General features: G+C 37.2%; 1 protein-coding gene across 6 annotated transcripts in view; it reads right to left on the reverse strand.

The window, feature by feature from the left end:
* The window catches only part of ank3b (ankyrin 3b), a 167492-nt gene that overhangs the window by 143972 nt on the left and 820 nt on the right, over positions 1–22700 (reverse strand). The window lies entirely within an intron of this gene.

The following is a 22700-nucleotide window of genomic DNA, read 5'->3' on the forward strand; positions in this document are numbered from 1 at the left end:
GGATAAAGGAGAAGGGGGGAGGGGTGAAACGAGAAAAAGAAAGAGGGAGAGGGAGAATATGACAGAGAGACCAAATCCAGAGAGAGATAGCAAAAAAAGCTCAGCCAAACACCAGGTGAGAGGTAGTCAGGATATAAATAGCTGGACTACAAAGTGGAGTTTTGTTTGTCTGATACAGTAAGTACCAGCAGCTTATTGTTTTTAATCAGTCAATGTCCATGAATAGCATTTAAACCCTAGTAGATCTTTTCTTTAAATATTGCATATAAAGACACAGTGCTGACTTTATTAGAAACCACCGCTGTATTTTTAATTACATTTTAATCACACCCCTCACTCTGGAAAACCACCATACCAGATTATAATGCACATTCTCTGAGATCTGCTCCCCATCATACGCCCTTTCTGAGGGCTAGACAGTCCTAAGTGTTAAACTCTACCATTCGCTTACTGAATACGTATCCAATGTAGGAATTAATCTGATTAGAAAGGATTGGATGAAAAACGAGAGAGAGAGAAAAAAAAAAAAAAAAAAACAGGCTACCCTAAGGCAGATATTTGGATTTATTGGCATTCGAAATGACAAAGAGGATGGGTTTCCAAGATAGATCACGGTACACTCTATTCTGCCCTCTGTTGGGCATTAAATGTAATCGCATAAACAAGCATGTTCTTCACATGCCCCTAGCTAACATATCTATCTCCTATATGACAAGATCAAACATACATCATATATATTTTTTTATATCCCGTATAATAGACTAGCCTAAAGGCTGTGCATTCTTCTGAAGATTGCTGAAATGCCTAAATATTACATAATATTATTGCTGCCGACTAAAAGCTTCTTATTGGAAAAAAAAAAAAAATATATATATATATATATATATATATGTGTATAAATTATTTAGAAATTGGCTTCACAATTATAGTAGCACATGCTTATTTATTTTAAAAAAAATGTAAACAATACTCGTTTTTTTTCTTTCTTTTTTGACACATATTGAGCTTACAAGCTTGGAACAACCATTATATTAAATTCAGACATGCACAGGTATTTTTATTCATTTTTGTGACCAACATATTTGCGTTAGATCTTGCTCAAGTGCAAGATATATAAAAAAAAATCACAAACAAAATATCATAGATATATTTAATTGCAATGTAATTTTATACATGTCTATGAAGTTACATAGAACTGTATCAATCTTAAAATCTCTTTAGGAGTCGTTATGCTTCTGACACCCCAACGTTATGCCGTTCTGCTTCTGACACCCCATTGCCGCTGTGATCTTGTTGGCCTCGATTAGTTCTGGCAGTACAAGCTCCAGCTTTTTCACACACAGCTGAAGGTGAAAAAAGTCTGGCCTGTACCTGTCTTTTCTGACTCAATGGCATGCAGTAGGTGATTGGAAGCATGATTTTCTAGCATATAAGTGTTGACTGACAGACTTCCATGATAAAAAGAACAATCTGACCGGTCTGGATATTGTTTTGGCATTCAAAAGCTTGTGGTTTGAGATCATAATCATTTTTTTTTTATTCAACCACACATCAATAGCGTGTTCTATAATGACTGAGCACATGAGAAAATTCCAGAAAGACTACTTCCATCTGAAAAGCAATTTAAGAAATTTCATTCTTAAAACTCATTCACCATAAGCTGCTGAATAATTTTCTATAACAGAGACTCTGCTGATAATTCTGTCTGCAAGGCAAAGCACATATTTATATTACATGTGCTGTAGTTTCTATAGTAACTGTTAATTCACATGGACTCAGATATATATTCTACGAGCACCGTGTACCACTTGTACTTGTTTTTCCAACATAGTAAAGTCTTCAGCACAGAAATCTTTGTCCTTCTGCTACTTCTCTCAGTACCGTGACATGCTGGATTTCTTTGTGTTTTGCAAGTTGTTTTATAGCCATTTGCTTGGCTTATATTGCTACTGAGTGAATTCTTACAGGTTACTCAGCAAAGGTTTCATTTCATTCTTTATAAGAAATTAAAAAGTGTAAGCTGATTTGTTCATAGCAAAATAGACTATTAAGTACACAGGGGATAAAAACTGGTTTATATATTCCTTTTCTGCTTTCAGGATTCAAAATCTTCATAAACATTCAATTTATCAAAGATGTGAAAAATGCATTGAGTCCTACTAAGCTTGTGTAAACAGTTAACACACTTGGGGAAGTATGATTCATTTCACACGCTCTCGTCAAAGACTGTACCTGTTGGCAATTCTTGATCTAGTGTAGGGGGGAAACTGTTATAAAACTGAACTTCCCGACTTCTTTAATATACCAAAATACTGGTATATTATATAAAATACCAAACTGGAATGAATTCGACCTCCCATACATGTGCATACTTCAATTATAGTCTGTTATTTGTATGACAGTGAAATTAATACAAACCACGACTTTTGTCAGTTAATAATTTACAGAGATAAGAACTGATAGGTGATATATTACATGAGAAATTAACAGTCTTCAGAAGGTGCTGGATCACCATAAGTCATCAGAACAACTTTAATGCACCTTGGTATTTATTTCATAAGTCTCTGGAACTCCAATGAAGGGATGAACATCAATCTTCCAGATATTCCCTCAGCGACCAAAATCTTTCACAGGTGTTTCACTGGGTTCAGATCTGGTGACTGTGATGTCCATAGCCATTTTTTTTATTCAACAAACCATTCAATTGAGTCCTTAACCGACAAAAAACCCCACTCCAACCAGATAAAAACAAAAAAAAGATCATTAGAATAAGTTTGAAGTGACTCTCCCTTTTAAGTACCAACACATGGCAGCAAAATGCCTTTGCCTTGTCCTTCAATTTGTTGCCTGTCTGCATAGTAATGAAAATATGATCGGCACTAATTATTGTAATCATACTGTAAATAACTTTTAATTCTACTGCTCATGCTAGCTAGTATTACAGGATGACAGAGCAGGCCTCCCCACCCATACCACTGTCTAATTAGTTCATCGGAAATCATTAGCGGCAGAATGAAAGCTCAAAATGAATATGCACTTTTCACGGCCCTGTGCCTCAGCAAGCACAACATTCTTTGCAAAGAGAGGTCAAGCATGATAACTCCGCCAAGTTTAAACTGATAGTATGATTAGCGTCTCCATCTACTTTACTTTACTTCGTGTCCATACATGTTTATTTTAGCAGGAGCTTTTGCTCTTCTTGGCCTACGCCCCTGTTGGTTCAACTGTTGCTCAGTGTTCTTTTGGTTTCTTCCTTTCTTTTATTGTCTTTCTGACTGGCTATTCAGGTTTTTTTTTCTGTATTTCATAACATTCTTTTATAAATTTATATACCGTATTTTCCGGACTATAAGCCACTACTTTTTTCCCACGCTTTGAACCCCGCGGCTTAAACAATGAAGCGGCTAATTTATGGATTTTTCCTTGGTTTTTCCGGTTTCACAAACTTCAAGCCAAAAAACTGAGCCCCATAACATTAGACCAATGAAATTGCCGAACGGGTTCAGGTGAACCAATGAAACTCTTTATATTAAATCAGATGCGCTCCCACTGAATCGGGCCGCACCACATCATAAACATGGATGATGTTCCTCTGACGTTTGACCTGCCGCTCCCTCGGACTGTCTACAGAAAATGTGAATCATTCGTCACGCTGAAAACAACCGGGCATGAAAAAACGCAGTTCACCTGTGTTCTGAGCTGCACGGCATCGGGAGAAAAGCTTCACCGATGGTGATTTTTAAACGCAAGACGATGCCAAAAGAAAAACGTGTAACAGACACTGTCTTTCGTTGAAGCCTGTGTAAAGTTTATTAGTTTCAATGTAGACACCTTTTTAGAATTCAGTGTGTGCAGCTTATATTTGGGTGCGTTTAATAGTCCGGAAATTACGGTAAATGTTACAGGCTTTTAAATCCTGTTAAAAGTGGTATTTGTATAATTACTTAATAATTAATTGGTGAGGTTTTATATATATATATATATATATATATATATATATATATATATATATATATATATATATATATATATATATATATATATATATATATATATATACAGTGGGTACGGAAAGTATTCAGACCCCCTTAAATTTTTCACTCTTTTTTATTTTGCAGCCATTTGCTAAAATCATTTAAGTTCATTTCTTTTCCTCATTAATGTACACATAGCACCCCATACTGACAGAAAAACACAGAATTGTTGACACTGTTGCAGATTTATTAAAAAAGAAAAACTAAAATATCACATGGTCCTAAGTATTCAGACCCTTTGCTCAGTATTTAGTAGAAGCCCCCTTTTGATCTAATACAGCCAGGAGTCTTTTTGGGAAGGCTGCAACAAGTTTTTCACACCTGGATTCAGGGATCCTCTGCCATTCCTCCTTGCAGATCCTCTCCAGTTCTGTCAAGTTGGACGGTAAACATTGGTGGACAGCTATTTTTAGGTCTCTCCAGAGATGCTCAATTGGGTTTAAGTCATTGCTCTGGCTGGGCCATTCAAGAACAGTCACGGAGTTGTTGTGAAGCCACTCCATCGTTATTTTAGCTGTGTGCTTAGGGTCATTGTCTTGTTGGAAGGTAAACCTTCAGCCCAGTCTGAGGTCCAAAGCACTCTGTAGAAGGTTTTTGTCCAGGATATCCCTGTGCTTGGCCGCATTCATCTTTCCCTTGATTGCAACCAGTCGTCCTGTCCCTGCAGCTGAAAAACACCCCCACAGCATGATGCTGCCACCACCATGCTTCATTGTTGAGACTGTACTGGACAGGTGATGAGCAGTGCCTGGTTTTCTCCACACATACCGCTTAGAATTAAGGCCAAAAAGTTCTATCTTGGTCTCATCAGACCAGAGAATCTTATTTCTCACGATCTTGGAGAACTCCATGCGGGTTTTCATGTGTCCTGCACTGAGGAGAGGCTTCCGTCAAGCCACTCTGCTATAAAGCCCCACTGGTGAAGGGCTGCAGTGATGGTTGACTTTCTACAACTTTCTCCCATCTCCCGACTGCATCTCTGGAGCTCAGCCACAGTGATCTTTGGGTTCTTCTTTACCTCTCTCACCAAGGCTCTTCTCCCCCGATAGCTCAGTTTGGCCGGTCGGCCAGCTCTAGGAATGGTTCTGGTCGTCCCAAACGTCTTCCATTTGAGGATTATGGAGGCCACTGTGCTCTTAGGAACCTTAAGTGCAGCAAAAATCTTTTTGTAAACTTGGCCAGATCTGTGCCTTGCCACAATTCTGTCTCTGAGCTCTTCAGGCAGTTCCTTTGACCTTAATGATTCTCATTTGCTCTGACATGCATTGTGATCTGTAAGGTCTTATATAAACAGGTGTGTGGCTTTCCTAATCAAGTCCAATCAGTATAATAAAAAATTTCTGGACTCAAATGAAGGTGTAGAACCATCTCAAGGATGATCAGAAGAAATGGAGAGCACCTGAGTTAAATATATGAGTGTCACAGCAAAGGGTCTGAATACTTAGGACCATGTGATATTTCAGTTTTTCTTTTTTAATAAATCTGCAAAAAGGTCAACAATTCTGTGTTTTTCTGTCAGTATGGGGTGCTATGTGTACATTCATGAGGAAAAGAAATGAACTTAAATGATTTTAGCAAATGGCTGCAATATAACAAAAAGTGAAAAATTTAACGGGGTCTGAATACTTTCCGTACCCACTGTATATATATATATATATATATATATATATATATATATATATATATATATATATATATATATATATATATATATACACACATACATAAATATATATTTTTTATAAAAAACCTTTTTTCTATGAAGGACCGAACATGTGACTTGACTGCGGGCGATGACGCGGAAAAAAATAAATTATAGCAAACATTATATCAAAATAAACTTTGCCATAATTCAGCTTATTTATGATTGAATCATTAAAAAAATTTATACATAAATAGAAAATATTACTACATAATTTGCTTAACTAATGCAGTTTTATTTTCAAAGTTGTAGTTCAGTGACAATTATAGCACAATGAATAACAATCCAATTGATTGTACAATTGAGTTCAATGCCTAATACAGGAATACAGTGGCCTTTAATAAAAGATAAGAAGCTGTTTCTTATTTCTTATATAAAGTTTTTCTAAATTGATTTTTTTTACTTTTTCATATATTATTGTATTTGTCGGGCCTGGTCAAAGGTCACCACGGGTCAACTTCAGCCCAAAGGACATCGTTTGGGCATCTTTGTGCTAAAGAATCGTCACATTTTGTCAATAATCGTAGCCAAGACCTACTTGTAATGGATGAGCTAATGCGATTGACACGGTAGACCAGGTGTAGACCTTTTTCCAAAAGAATGCACAACATTATCTTTGCTGCTTTATTTTACCACTAACTTCTACAAACCAAACTTTAAAAACATGAAATAGTTTTTTCTGCATTTTGAAGCTTATTGCCAGAAAAGTGAACAAAATCTATCTGATGCTTTGTGGTCTAGTCTGAGACTAGTAGACCTTCAACATTCCCAGACCAATATCAGGCCATTGAAATAGAAACATACTAAATAACGTGTTTGCAGAAATCTGTATGTATGTCAATTTAGCAGCAGTTGTATTATTGTATTAAAAGGATAAAATTTAAATCTGATAGAGGGAATCATCAAAATCTTTTAGAAATTAGAAAAGATAATCCTCTACTCGAGGCTTGTCAGTGCAACTCTTCTGCAAATCCATTATTCATAGTTTTTAGCTGTACTTGTGATAAAGTATTAGTACAGCATTCAGGTCAAGCTGTAGGGAACATTCTGCACTCTTTGCACAGGAAAAGTGGCCTGATTTATTTTTCATGGCATGGTACAATTTGAACGTTTATCGTAAAAAAAACACTCCACATCAAATAAATAGAACTGGGAAATTACCACACAATCTCTCAGCACCTTAGACAGTGAGCTTAGTCATCACAAAAGCATAACCAGAGGACATTTGGTTGGCTCCCATGTGTGGATCCTGTAGGACTTGCTTGATCTAGTATTTATAATTGCAATTTGAAAGACAGTTTCCCGTTCATTAAAAATATGGGTGCGAGCAAGCCACAGAACCCATACTATTCTATAAAGTGTTTTGACTCATAATCAATATCTACTCGTTACTATGCCAGCATAAAAAGTCATAAACAAATAAAACATTTTATAATCCTTCTGGAAAGTTGATTACCTAGCAACCACATGAAAAGCAATGAAAAATAATAATTAAATAAACATGAGGCTCAATATAATCTAAGGAAGTTACAATGAAAATTGCTAATAGTTTAGATTTCTCATAACTGTGTGTAAATGAAGGTAATGAATCAAACTGAAACTAAATTCAAACAAAACCTGCTTCAACAAGTCACTTGAAAAATCCCCTTAAACTCCAAACTGGGTATTCCCTCAGTAATGTTGCATCATATTAAGAAAAAGTAAGTGAAGTATGATCAGATGCGTCTTGTATATCATTCACAACCTAGTATTAAACCTGGAAAATAATGTGTACAACCATTTTACATATTAATCCAAAAAAATAAAAAAAATAAATAAAAGTTAAAAAACACAACTTGGCCTGTCAAAGTCAATAATCCAAAACAATAAGCAAGCAAGAATACCATAGTCTGTGATAATGAACGATTTTTTATTCCAGACACAATATACGGCTCCCTGCTTTACATGAGTTTTTATTAGCTTCATTTTATTCGTATATAGTGGTCCCCCCCTGGAACCAAAGGCTTAGACTCGAGAAGGTTTCCTGACGATTTCCGTGTCAAATTGGACTTGGATTTGTGTTGGTCTTGGACATTGGTCTTGATCACAGTAATGTGTTTTAATGATCTTTACTTTCTTACATCCAAAATGTTGGACAATAATTAATTAATTTTCCTAATAATTGTAGCAACGGACAAATTAACCCAACCAATTTTGAGGATTTTCATCTTGATTCAGTCTCACTTTCATTTAAAACTGAGTTTGACTCAAACGTTCAATTAAGACTCCACGTGGACATGATCTTGCACTTGACAATGGTAGTCTTGACAGTAGCCCCAGTATGCAGTAAACTGTATTCCCAATTAAATGCTTAAAGTGCTTGGATTCCCAGTGAGAACCGACCACCTCTATTGTTCTTAATGGAGCATTAAATTCACAGTATTGTGGGTTTTCTGCCATGCACAAGATTTGTAGAGAAAAAGGCTTTACATGCGTTTGGCACCAGGTATTCTTTTGCTACATTTACTCTTGTGTGTGCAATAGGAATGGTTTTAATAAGGACAAAAACTACTCTGACTTTTATTATAAATTAGCACAGTATAAGAGTTTAAGACTAATATCAGCTGTCTCTGTTGTGACAAGAGCATAATATCTACTAAATATCTAATATGCTAAAAGGATATGTTTACGTCGACTCTCAGTTCTCATTCTCACATTCTGTGACGAACGCATTGGCCATGCCTGTACACGCTGGCCGAATTCCAAACGCCCCCCCAATCGGGTTACACCAGTACCATTAGCTTTGCCTGATCATGCCTACAGAATCAAGTCCTGCTATTAGAAACCGACCAACTGGGAAATTATTCTTATAATTGGCTCAAGCCAAGGACAACAATGTCACATTCCATGAATAGCTTCCACATTAAATCTTAAAGAATGTTAGTATCATTCATTTCCTAGTGTATGTCTTTAGTATGAAGGTATGAATGTATCTGAATGTAACATGTTGACCGCATTCCAAGATGTGGTATCACTGAATCAGTGACCTTTGGGCATCTCAAATGGAATGTAAATTAACAGGATGCTCTAGGTAACATGTTTACTGAATAACTGTGGCTTCCGGTAAATGCACGCATCTGATTTAAAACACTGATGCTTGCCTACAAGGCCAAAAATGGACCAGCACCCTCTTACCTCTGAGACCTTATTACTCCTCGCACTGCACCATGCTGCCTGAGATCCTCCAGCACTGCTGAACTGGTACCACCTTCTCTCAGGGTAAAAGGTAACTATACCTCAAGGCTCTTCTCTGTTCTGGAACCGAGGTGGTAACAGGTGATGGGTGAAGACCCACCTCTTTCGGAAACACTTTAACTAACACTAATCAGTAATCTAGCGTACCAGCATAGGTTTATTGATTGATAGAGACGCTAAGCACTTTTGTACTGGACAAGGGCGTATGCTAAATGCCATAAATGTAAATGTAAATGGACTGAATATTTGTGTGAACATCCTGTGGGTTTACCATTTGCCGCTTGCAGCACCAAGAGCTACATGAGATAAAAGGATGGGTCGGGTACTGAAAGGTGATTCTGTGAGTTAAATGCCATGAGTATCTATGCATCTATCTGCGCCACCTGCCCACTGTTAGCTAGGAATGTGGCCACAGTAAAGCTCAGCCAGCAGGGATCAAACATTTTGACTGATAGCAATGGTAACATCATGATTTATGATTTTACATAGACCAGAATATGATGGTCAGATTTACAAACTTTGTCAATTTTGTATACCTCTTTACCAATGAGTTTTGTCCACAAAAACACACAAAATGAATTTTAAACATAAATATGAACACGCCATGGTAATAGTCATAAATTTGTGGTTATATGTCATAGATTTTTATGTCAACCATCTAAAAAATAACAGCGAAAGCATTTTTGCTTTGGCCAAATGCAATAACCACCAGACAAACATAAACAATAAATAGCCAATATAAATATCCATCATATGTAAGAAAGAATAAAAACGTTTCACTTTGATGCAAAGCGTTTATACAAGCTTTATATAGTTTTGGGCTTGAAGAGCAGTACCAAAAAAGCTGACTGCAATTACAATATATTCCAGGTCTTCTTAAGAGGGTCTAACACTGAAACTGAAATGTATTCACAAACGAATTATCCAATTACAAATCACAACAAACTAACAATCTGGTCTGCAGCCATGATGAACAGAGTCCTAAGATTTACATAATGCATGCAAAACTACAATGGGCATGCACAGGCTGGGACTCACGGTTTTTCAAACCCTGCTGTTTTTTTTGTCCAAAAATGTAATGCAAAAAAATGTAATGCAGATTTTATGTGAACCACCAGAACACCATATACAGTAAGTGTGGATGTGACTCTGACCTATTTGTATTAGCATGAGGAAATCGTTTTGATGGAAACTCCAAAGCTGTGTTGTAAGTTGCTCTGGATAAGGTCATCTGCCAAATTCTGTAAAATGTGACTAATACAGAGATTGCCACAATTTGCCAAGCTACAGTGAAAGTATTTCTGTAACATCCCAAAGGACACTACAATATTAGAATCTGTTTATTTGAGGGGTTCGTGTAAATAAAGTGCTTGAGCTGTTGATAAAATGGTGCGTCGCACTTATATCTGAACTGAAGCTCGTTGGATCTGAACTCCCTGATGGCACAGTATGAGTACCCACAGCCTACAGGCAATTCATACACGCCGATGACATGATTCTCCTCCCCATCTCCATGGATACAGCCATTCAGCGGCACGCACGCTTAGAAGGAGAATGATAAATTGCTGGCAATTTGTGGCTCTGTGCAATACGGAGACATAAAAGAGGATTCTGCAAATGTGGCATATGTGGTATATGCGGGTCACCATCAAGGGGCAGTTATGACAGGCCACAGAAACTAAACATGAAGACTTAATCCTTTCTAAATAACACTACAAAATAAGTAAAGGCTATTTTAATATTCACTCACTACATTTTGTCACTCTGATTATTAATCCTGACCAATGGCAGACATGCTAATGTATAATTTGCTCTTATTTCTAAAAAATAGTTACGTTTTTATCTCCTTTATGTTGCATTGTGCTAAGTGAAAACATTCTAAAAAATACTACCTTGTCCATCAACTTAACATTTTGGTCATGAGGGCTTTTGTGGCTAAATGTGTATACCCTCCTCTGATTCTGTGATATCTCACCTCCTCTAACAGTCTTAGGGGGAAATGTTGGCACTACAAAACACACCACTTAACCTCTCAAAAACTGCAGTCCAATTAAAAAAATCACCTCAGAAGAGGTATCCGCTGCCATCTCGCCTCTTATCACATCTCTCCTCAGGCAGTGGGGGGGTGAAATCAGTCCCACTGACAGGAATGATGATCACCATTAATGAGGTCATTGAGAATCCATGGCTCAAAGCTGGACATAGTGAAGGAGGAAGTACAGTATGAGCTTGGGGTTGTGGTGAAAAATCATTTCAGTGGAGAGTTTCAAAAAAAGCAATTATACAATTGAATTGTTAGTCTACCAACAAATAACAGCTTTGTTTTGACTGCTAAAAAACTTAATGTTCACACATATGGCAGGTTAATGTTGATAGTTGAGCACACTGATACAGTCTATGGGAAGTAAATGCAGTTATAATCATTACCTTCTCATGAAGTTTAAGGTCAGCCGGCAGTGAGGTTCATTTACTATTGTTACAGAATTGGGGTGTGTCGCACCAACATAAAATGTGCTAAGCTTAAAATACTGTACCTACATGCTGCTAATGTTTGTTCACTGGTGAGTCTAAAGTCAATAGCAATTCTATTTTATTACTGGTTCTTAAACCTACTGGGCAGCTAGGAATAAGATAACACAGCCAGAAGTCTTTGGGGATTTTACTCCTTTTTCCCACTCAATTTCATCTTGGCAACTCCCAGCCACTTGCTAAGCCTCCTCTATTACATAACAGCTACTAACCATTGAGGCAAACACATGCTTCCTCCAGGAAACAGCCTCTGTATCTTTCTGAAATGTTCTCACAGGACAGCATAACACAATTACAGAAAAGCACAATCTACCCTCTTCCGCCTAGACGAAACTCACATGGTCCGTAATTGGCTTGTGCCAATTCACTAGGTCACTGACAAAAAATACAGTCTAAAAGAAATTGCTGTTGAGGGGATACTATAGTAAAAAAAAGCACAAAAAACCCCCATTCAATTTATTGAAATAAATATGCTAATTTATTTTCTCCAGTGAAGGTGAGACAGAGTAGGTCTTTTACTCCTTCTACTTAAAAGCCGGTCTGATTCCCAGCCACAATAGCATTGCATCACCGGGTTTCAAAATAACAATTTTCCAACAATGGAGCATTTCTAGAGAACCAAACCAAAAAACTCCTAGTGCCAGGAATACCAGGTGCTACTGATTTGTCTACTCCTGGCTGACCAAATTGGAAGATAATTCCAGAATGCATCATGTAGGTGTGCAATGTTTGACAGAGACTAAAGACTATAATAATAATGCCAAAAGTATTCGGTCACCTGGTCATAGCTACGGTATATGGTTTTTAAACATTGCATTCCACATTTAGTCCCAATTTGCGCTTATGATTCCCTCCACTCTTCTGGGAAGATGTTCCACTAGATTTTGAAGTGTGCTTATAAATATTTGTGTTCATCAGCCACAAGGGAATTACGAAAGGCAGTTAATGATGTAGGTGAGGAGGCCTGGCGTGCAGTCAGCGTTCCAATTCATCCCAAAGGTGTTCAGTAGGGATGAGATCAGAGCTATATAGCAGGCCACTCAAGATCTTCCTCTCCAAAGCATGAAAACCAGATCTTCATTGAGCTCACTTTGTGCACAGGGGCATTGCCATGTGGAACAGATTTGGGTTTCCAAGTTTAAGTGAATGCAACATTTTATTATAGTGATTCTAAAGACGTCCTGCACAATTGTGCCTTCAGTTTTGTGGTAACAGTTTGGAAAAGAACCACATACAGTATAGCAGGAAAGGTCAGGTGACCCAATACTTTTAGCAATATAGTGTATATGCATAAAAATACATATGTATATAATATGAGACAGGCTCATTTAGGAGTCTGATAATTTTTTATTATTATAGTACAAAGCGTTGTTGACGTTCCAGTCAGCAACCGAGTAGTGACACCTCTCTCTCTCTCTCTCTCTCTCTCTCTCTCTCTCTCTTTTTTTTTTTTTACTTTTCGGTACAGGTCCCAACAGGCTGAGATCGGAAGATAAGCTGAATTCTCAAGAGAAAGTATTTTAAAATCCAAAGAAAACATGCAACAGGTGTGTTGATCAAAATTGTGTGCGGACGCTTTAATCTAAATGCCAAATGTAAAGTCAGAATGCCAACTAAAAAGCAGTGGCAAAAAAAGATATACTTGTTTTGGACTTTGAGACACAGATTTGTTTATTGGAGTTCTTGTAATTAACCAAGTATGTGAACATATCTGGGAAATCAGCCAAGAAAATGACAACATTTACTGCAATCCCACGGTCTTTAAAAAAAGGTCTCAGGTACTAAACAACTTACCAGAATATCAATAATGAAAGCCGTCAGTGTTTGTATGTGTTTTTTAAGCTTGTTCTGGAATATACCTGTATGATAAATTGTGTTCTGAATGATATGTTAGAACTGAATCTGAAACAAACACATCATGCAACTGATATCTTGGTCTGGGAGAACAACAAGGGTCTTATCTAAGAACTGTCTTTCACATAGTGTGTGAGTGTGTGTTGGGTCATCATGACCAGGGGTAATCCTAACAGGGGTTTAAAGATGCATAAAAAAACAACACACACACACACACACACACACACACACACACACACACACACACACACACACACACACACACACAAAGAAAAGCAGGTTTACTTTATTACTGTACATAAGTCCAGTCAAGTATGTGAACTTGCTCGCATTTTTTAACTTTATTTGCTACATTTCCAAACACTACATTAATAAATTCATCCTTAATCATATACACGTGTGTAGGGCTGCAACCAACAATTATTTTGATGCTCGATTAATCGGTCAATTTCTTCTTCTTCGATTAATCAGATTTTTTTAGAACCTGATTCAGGGTATTTATGTATAAATGTTTAATTAAAAAAATGCAAAAGCCAGATATTAAGAAATTTTAAAGCTTATAATGTTCCTTGTTGAGGAGTGCATAGTGGATTTCTCCTTTGAACAAATTCACTCATGCTGGGTTGTTTCTGTAAAAAAAAATACAATTAATAACATTTTCTATAATAATTAAATGATGTATGCATAAATAAAATATAGCAACATTAAAAACAAGCATTTGAACGTAGTAAAGCCGCAGTAAATCACGTTTTAAAACAGGTAAGTTAACTGTTATCTTACCGTAACGCTAACCCGGAACTTGAGCAGCACAACTAATCAACGAATTTCATTATCGAATATTATTGATTTTATCGATTAGTTGTTGCAGCCCTACATGTGTGTAAAGTCATAATGTGACATCTTAGCATTAGATAGGTCCAAAAAAGCTAAACTAAACGTAATAAATATTAAAATATCAAGAATAAGCGCTTAAGCCTATTTCTGTATTGTGCTTTGAAATATTTTTAAGTATAATAAGCTAGACTATACATCATGCTCATCAGGGTATTCATTAACCAATCAACTATTTTAAAAGATATAGGCGGGTGGTAAATCAGAAAACTGATTAGATGGAAGTCTGTTTGCACATCGGTGTATACATGAAACACAAACCAATAAGGAGACATAACGTTGCCTGAGGACGCCTCTATGTCTAGAAAACATTATGTCTAGAAAATGTCTACATTCCATGCGTTCTACATACACCTCATTTTAATACAATTGTTGACCTTTATCCTAAAGGCTTAGAGAACTTCGACTCACACAAGCTGTAATGATTGTTTGTCTGTTGGCTTTACTTAGCTCAATCCTGACTTCTTTACATGTTGCTTTTTAGACTGTCACTTTAACCAACATCTATATAAGTTTGTTCCACTCATCTAGCACTCGAGCAAGAATGCTTCCAGGAGCTCCTTTGCAATAAAGATAAAGTCCAAATCCTCTTTACATTGGACTCTCACACATACCCTTACACCGTGGCTAACCATTAAACCATAACAAACATTCTATTGCAATTATATACACCAAACCTCAATATGGAAACCTGACTTTTCCAGCCATAGATGGTTCTTCCCCAAACTTTTACCACAAGTTTGAAGAAAGACGGGATCACTTTGGATGCGGTAACATTACATTTTCCATTCACTTGGACACCAAGGCCCAAACCTGTTCCAGCATGGCCACACCCCTGTATACAAAGCAAGCTCCATTAAGTGTACATGGTCTGGAGTAGAAGACCTAGAGTGGCCTCCTACCGTATAAGGCTCTGTCCTCAACCCTATTCAACACCTGTGGGATGAATTGGAATGCTGACTGCACCCAAGGTTTCCTCACCCAACATCGATACCTGATTTTACTAATCTAGCGATTAGCATTTCCACATTCATAGCTTCTTTGTCTCTTCTGAGGTATTTTCTGACTAGCTAACATTTGAGAGATGGAAAACCATATTTACCATTAGTAACCACAACCTCTTCTTCTTTCGGCTGCTCCCATTAGGGGTCACCACAGCGGATTATCCGTCTCCATACTACTCTGTACTTTACATTAGCCTCTTTCAAACCAACTACCTGCATGTCTTCCTTCTCCACATCCATGAACCTCCTTTTAGGTTTTCCTCTTTTCCTTCTTCCTGGTGGCTCCATCCTCAGCATTCTCCTACCCATATACCCCATGTCCCTCCTCTGCACATGTCCAACCCATCTCAATCAGCCCTCCCTAACTTTGTCCCCAAAACGTCCTACATGCGCTGTTCTATTAGTATTACATTAGTATAACATTAACATTAGTAACTACATTGACAGTGCGATGTACTTTTAAGTTTAGTACATATAAAAGTTTAAGCATTTTTGTTTTATTTCTCTTTTTAGTAAAGTTGAGTAATAGATTTCAGCTTCAAATTTGACATTTTATTTACTTCTGTAAAACATTCTAGTACTTTTTTCACTCCTGTAAAAAAACTTTATTTGGCAAATGTTTTCATGCAAAGCAACCAGAAAAGTAGCCACCAAACCACTATGGAGCAGACAGAGATCCGTCTATCAGTCTCCACTTAGAAGCAGATTGATGCTCTGGAGCATGTCCGTACTCTTTCATGCAAGCATTTCACATAAGCACAAAGAGATTTTGTTTCCATGAACACAAAATCATTAATGATAACTAACAAATTGACTCCACAATGCTATTGTTTACCAGTAACTTCCTCAACATTGCTGTAATAAGTCTAGAAACACACTGAAAAATTTCTCTGACACTGGACACTGATTAATAAGGTCCTGCTTTATACTGTGCTTCATTTTAAAGTAGGTTTATCCAGGTCGTGTTTCTTTAAGCACACTTTCTGCCTAGCAACTACGTGGAATGTGAGAGAACAGTATTTGCATGGCAGTGTTATCTGCTCAACCTGCATAGCCTTTTGTTCTTTTCACCTTTTCCTGTTTTAGTTATTCTTCTTTAAAGTTTGTGGAGTACGGTGAAGATCTAAGTCGAGGGCATGCATGTGCAAAAAAATTTTTGGTATGGAGTGAGTAGCCACAGTGACACTGTAGTAACTTTTTTATACTCCTGGCGTATGTTTTCAAGTTTATTAATAATGAAAAAAAAAAGCACTCAAATTGTGAGGCGGAGACTAAACAAACTTTCGGTTCGCCACTTAATACCTTCCTGGGGGAACCCAGATTGTAACTATGTTGCGCAAGTAAAAAGGACTGCATAACACTTAAATTAGCACTTTCCAAGTTTGCTTTGTGGAATTCAAGAGTTATATTTATATTAAGTTTGTAATCTAGCGTACCAGTGTAGATTTATTCATTGCTAGAGACTCAAAGCACTTTTGTACGTCGCTCTGGACAAGGGCGTATGCTAAATGGCGCAAATGTAAATGTAAATGTAAATGCATTCGGTACACATGTGCACCAAACCGAAAGCCCTGCACCGAAAGATTTATACGAATATGTGTACCGTTGAACCCCTGATGTATATTGTATGTCATACAAGTGCATAATTACAATAACAAAATAAACTGGTAAATCTGATAAAGCATCACTGGCCTGACCATAATTTGACCACTCAGTAATATTGTAATACTGGGTCATTTTTTTCTGCAAAAAAAACCCAACATTTTTGTGTGCATGTGTGTAAGTTTTATGAAATAATCTGATGATGTTTTAGGTCATATTTATAGAGAAATGTCTAGAAACCCTTCTTTAAGCACCACTGTATCGCCAGCCACCAACACACATACACACACTGCTTTATAGCTGAGGAAATCCAGATCCAAACAACATTCAAGCACTTTTTACAATTTACGCTCGGCGGCCTTGACTTTGCCCTTGCACCTTGTTCAAAAGGGATGTTTCAGCTCATTGAAAGGGTTGCATAGCAAAACTACACAAGACACAAGCATGGAACTCCTCACAGCTTTTTTTTTTCTTCTTCTTTTTTTATTATCAGACTTTCTCACACAGTAAGCCTTTGTTTTACTTATATAATAATAAATACTTCCAAGGCAGATATATGACCCATGCAACGCTTTTAAAACCCACTCTAATTAATCCTCTCCCTTGCTTACAGACTGCAAGACACTGTGGCTCTGTAGAAACCCTCAGTGTCTCATTGCTCTGAATTTCCAAGCCCTTAAAAATGTTTCAATATTATCTAAGGGAACATGTTACATACTATAACATACTATATGGAAAAAGTTTTGGGGCACCTGACTTTTACAGTCCTATGTGTTTTTTCCCAAAACTGTTACCACAAAGTTGGAGGCGCAAAATCGTATAGGATGTCTACGAATGCGGTAGCATTTACTTGAACAAGGACACCCAAACCAGTTCCAGCATGTCAATGCCTGTGTTCACAACGCAAGTTCTTTGAAGATATGGTTTCCATAAGTTGGCGTGGAAGATCTACAGTGGCCTGCTATAGAGTTCTGAGCTTAACCCTACTGAACACATTTGGAATAAATTGGAATGCTGACTGCACCTCAGGCCTCTGACCCTACATCAGTGCCTGACTTTACTAACACGCTTGTGGCTGAATGGGCACAAATCTTCACAAGTACACTCCAAAATCTAGTGGAACATCTTCCCAGAAGAATAATGGTTAATAAAACAACAAATGGAGACTAAGTGTGGAATGGACTGTTCAAAAAGCAGATATAAATCTATTATCTAACATATACTGAATAATATATTTTCATTATATTTACAAATACACACAGCACTTCCCAGGTGTTTCCAACACCTGCCACAATCTCAACCAGTGCAGTTAGCTCATGGAATGTGTGGAATGTTTAGAATGTGTGTAACTGGGCTGTTGGGACCATGATGATGCCTTAACTTACTATGTTCTTACTACATGCAATTTTTTTAGTCCCACATAGTTCAGCTGATTGATACACAACAGTATATGGACAAAAGTTTGTGAACACTGGGGCGCATATAGCAGCTTTATACAGCAGCTCTGACTTGCTCTACAGCTTTCCATTTAAGCTCTTTCACTTCAAACCCAGTAAAGCAGATCTACATGGAGGTTCAAGAAAAAGAGAAAATGTAATGCTACCGCATCCAAAGACATTCTATTCAATTGTGTGTCTTCAACTTTGTGGTAACACACCATATATGAAACATATATGAGTCATATGACTAAAAAAAGTCAGGTGCCAGTACTTTTGTCCATAGTTTATTACTATTCCTTATTGCAAATACATTGTAATAATTGTTTACTGTAAATCGTATTGTAATTACTGGCAATCCAGGTTGTAAAATCTAGCGTACAGTATGTATAGTACATACACAGTAGCATAATTGATGCTAAAAAACTGATTAATAAAATGAGCATAAGAAAGCAATTGTGGGCTTAAGGCTTAATGCATTTTCTTTTTCCATTACAGCTTTGATAACTGGTTTGTTGAGACCTAGTTTAAACAAATACATTCGTCAGATGTGGAGTTTTCTTTGGACCATTCAGGTAGTAAATATTCCAGCATTAAAACTACTTTAAAGCTCTTTCAGATTAAAGTCCAAATATATAGCATACAGTATAAATCATAACATAAAGTATTCTTTTCTGAATGCAGCCCAGACATAACACAGACCTGCATCATAAAGAATGTCAACCGACTACTAACCGGAGATTGTTTACCAGTGAAAACAAAAGTCACGAGACATGCTCTCCTGCTGGGATGCATCCTTAATGTATTGTTTGTTTGTTTTTTTGTGTGTGTCCACATTTTACAGATGGTTCTAAGCAAAACAGTTTTGCTTTTCATCAGCACTAAGATTTCAACTTACAACTTCCCAGGAACTTGCACACACAACCTAAAGTCTTTCTTGAAAAAAATAGTCCATAATTATTCCAGCATTACTGGAATAACTAGACCATGCTTATGAAGCTTATGCTTTTTATTAACGGAAACAAAAATTCAGGCTCAAACTGGGGAACCCTGGGGCTATGAGATGGCAATAATAGCCATCGTGCCAGCATGCCACCCTGCATTAACCCTCTGCAAGAGTTTCAGCTGTATAAGAACAAGCTGAATATCTTAGAAAGCATGTATGTTCAGGACAAATATACTGTTATCATGGACACTTCATAATAATTTTAATATTTTGTGTGTGCTTTTCAAACCAGATACTCAGCATTTCAACTCACAAGATAAAACTGGAAGGCAGAATTGCCTATATCCTTCTTAAGCAAGGCATCTTTCTCATCCCATTCACTCTGAGGATTACATTCATTTTCTGCCTATTGAATAAAGTAAACGTCATGAATTAATGACATAATAATGCTAAATTAAAGGTTTTTACATTGTGTCTAGTGTTTTTATGGTATATTAGGTACAAAACTGAACCGTAAATAGTGTAAAGCTACATGGAACTTTTCCAGGTAAAACATGAATAAAACAGGAATAAATGGTGCACATTTGAGGGAACCCCTCAGTTTAGTAACTGTAACCATGATGCTCGGGTTAGGAATCGACATGCTCTTTACGTTTATAAACTGCCTGCGCGGTGCGCATACTGTAATTCTTTCACATAACTTCTTTGTGCTGTTCCTGTTTTATACATCTTAATTTCCTGTAGTAACATGGTGATATTTGGATATATCATACAACAGCAAGTACATTATCCATTATTCATATAAACTGTATATGTATATATTTAAGGATTATAGACAGAGATCATAATATAATTACATAAATTGTTCTAATCTTATGTAGACCATTGTTATTACAGTTTTTTACAATTGTGCTGAATCTTATAAAAGTATAGAAAATGGTGGTTAGATGAAATTGAACCACATTCCTTTCTTGCTAAGGTGTGTTGTAATTCCTGAATACAGGCAGTCGTCGACGTACGACCTATGCAACTTACGACCATTCGACTTTACGAATACAATCGCTAGCCGCGGCGTATGACAGTAAGAAACAAAATGGTGTAGAGATGATACAAATGGCATAAAATGAACAAAGAAAATAATGATATTTTATAACATTTCACAGTACTGTACATATATCCTACTCTACTCACGACCAAATCGTGTTACGACCGGTCTGTCGGAACCAATCGTTAGTCGACGACTACCTGTAATTTATAATAAGTGTTTTACAAATGGTTATTTCTGGTTCACTATTTTGGTTAGGTGAGCAGTGTTCCGAGAGTAATTATTTTTCCTATAAACGCACAGCGTTTATAGGAAACCTTCTGAAACCTCAACAGATAAAGATAAATGGAATTAAGGCAAAATTGATGAAAATTCATGGAACTTTATTGTGAGCTAGCTAGCCAGCTAGCTATGGCCAATTTTTTTGTTGCACTGATAACCAGTATAACCACACTCTTGCTGATTGATGTATGATTGCTCTATGCTGAGTGTATAATTATAACTGAACAATAAGTCTAGAATTTTTAGGGTTGAACTCGACATATCCAATTTATATTTAAAAAATGACCACCCCTCACCTCAGTTTCCTTCCTATAGGCCCCTGACGACTAAAAAAGCATATTTGAAATCCAAAGAAAACAGTACAGACAGGAATACAGGTCATAAATAAGTTACAACCCCTAAAACCACCCTTCATTCGAACCGTAGCCATAATCATTGCTGTGTAACTATGACACCACATATGAGGTGACAGTCCATTATTGGAGAAGATGTATTATCCAGCTGCTGTGTGTTTTACACTATAACAGCACAAACCATTCTTTATGGACTGAAAGGCCCGTTGTTGTGAGTTCATTCCCACCAAGGCACGTCTCGTGACATCACGAAAGCCCGGGTCATTGGCCCAAGATGGGGGAAGCCATCTCTATTCACCACAAAGAGAGTAACCAGCTGTGACTGTCAAACCATAGCAGCTCTGCCAGCCACTACGCAGCACAAACAGTGCCCTACTCGTAAATGAGTCATTTGTGTGTCTCCAGAGGTGACTTGGCGCAAATCTGACAATCGTAACTGTAATCCATTTAGGACTGCTAAGCAGGAAACCTTTGGCTTCGAATGAGCTCTGAGGCAAAGGTTATGAGAGCCATATCTGCACATGAACAAATACGTGTAGGTCTTAGAGAGCTGGGCTTGAGGTAAGTAGGCATTTGTCAGCCGTGACAGGAAGACACACACACACACACACAGACACACACTCCCACACACAAAACACACACTGTTCCCTTTTAAGTGGCTTGCCATAGATGGGCTGGAAACACAGTCGGGTGAGCTCCAGCCTCCAACATGTCAGATCAATGCAACGTACCCAGATAGTAGAGAAAAAAATATCCCCAGCTTAGGAGAAGGGCCCTTTCCAGGAATCGCTCTTCTTACAAAAACACTGTAATTCTGCGTTTCTTTTTAGCAATTTGCACACGCAATAAATCAACCATTAACTAATAATGGCATGAGAGCAACCACTATTAATGCTACAAGAGCAAGCTTTAGTTACACCAAACATCTGCCTGACATTTAGGCAAAGAATTCCTGTGTAGTCAATCACAGGGGATTTACGTTATAATATGCATATACAGCATGGTAAACATACGCAAGCGGAAAAAATCATTTAAAGCCACTTATCCTTAAAGGCTGATGAATGCACAAACAAACGTTCGTCATGAGGTTGTGATGACAATGTGCACTCATTCATTTACTTGACCTGAAAAGAGCGCAAGGTTGTGTTCGATTCTTCAGGTTTATAATGCTGAAAAATTTCACACAATCACACACTAATCTGTATAGACTTACTGATATGAACTCAGATTCGATTGATCTGAACGCACTGTAACGACACATTTGAATCGATTTTATTTATAATGAATGAATATAAATATTTCAGTGTTTTTTTTCAGTTTTTTATACTATTCCAGGAAACTCTGGGTCACCATGGTCGGGGTGCCAAAAGATCCCAGGACACAATCACAAACACACAACAGACAATTTGGAAATGCCAATCACTCTACAGAGCATGTATGTTTGACTTGGCAAGGAAACTAGTCTACCAAGATGAAACCAGGTACCGGCACACACCGAGTGAAGAGGGGATTCGAACCCTTATCCCTCGAGGTGCAAATGTACTGACCACTAAGACACCATAAATTTGTAGTTGTTTCCTGGATAAGATAATATAAAATAAAATAAGATAAGATAAGCTATAGAGACATAAAAATAAAGCACAGTGTATAAGGAAAAAAGTAAAAGAGACCACCGATAAATAGTTATGCTTTCAAACATATTGCACATAGGTAATATTGCAATGGAGGGTTTGGGGATTGTCAAGTGTGTGCCTAGTGTTTGTCGTGTGTGTGTGTGTGTGTGTGTGT

The sequence above is a fragment of the Silurus aristotelis genome (assembly GCF_946808225.1).
Source record: "Silurus aristotelis genome assembly, chromosome: 12".
Lineage (NCBI taxonomy): Eukaryota > Metazoa > Chordata > Actinopteri > Siluriformes > Siluridae > Silurus > Silurus aristotelis.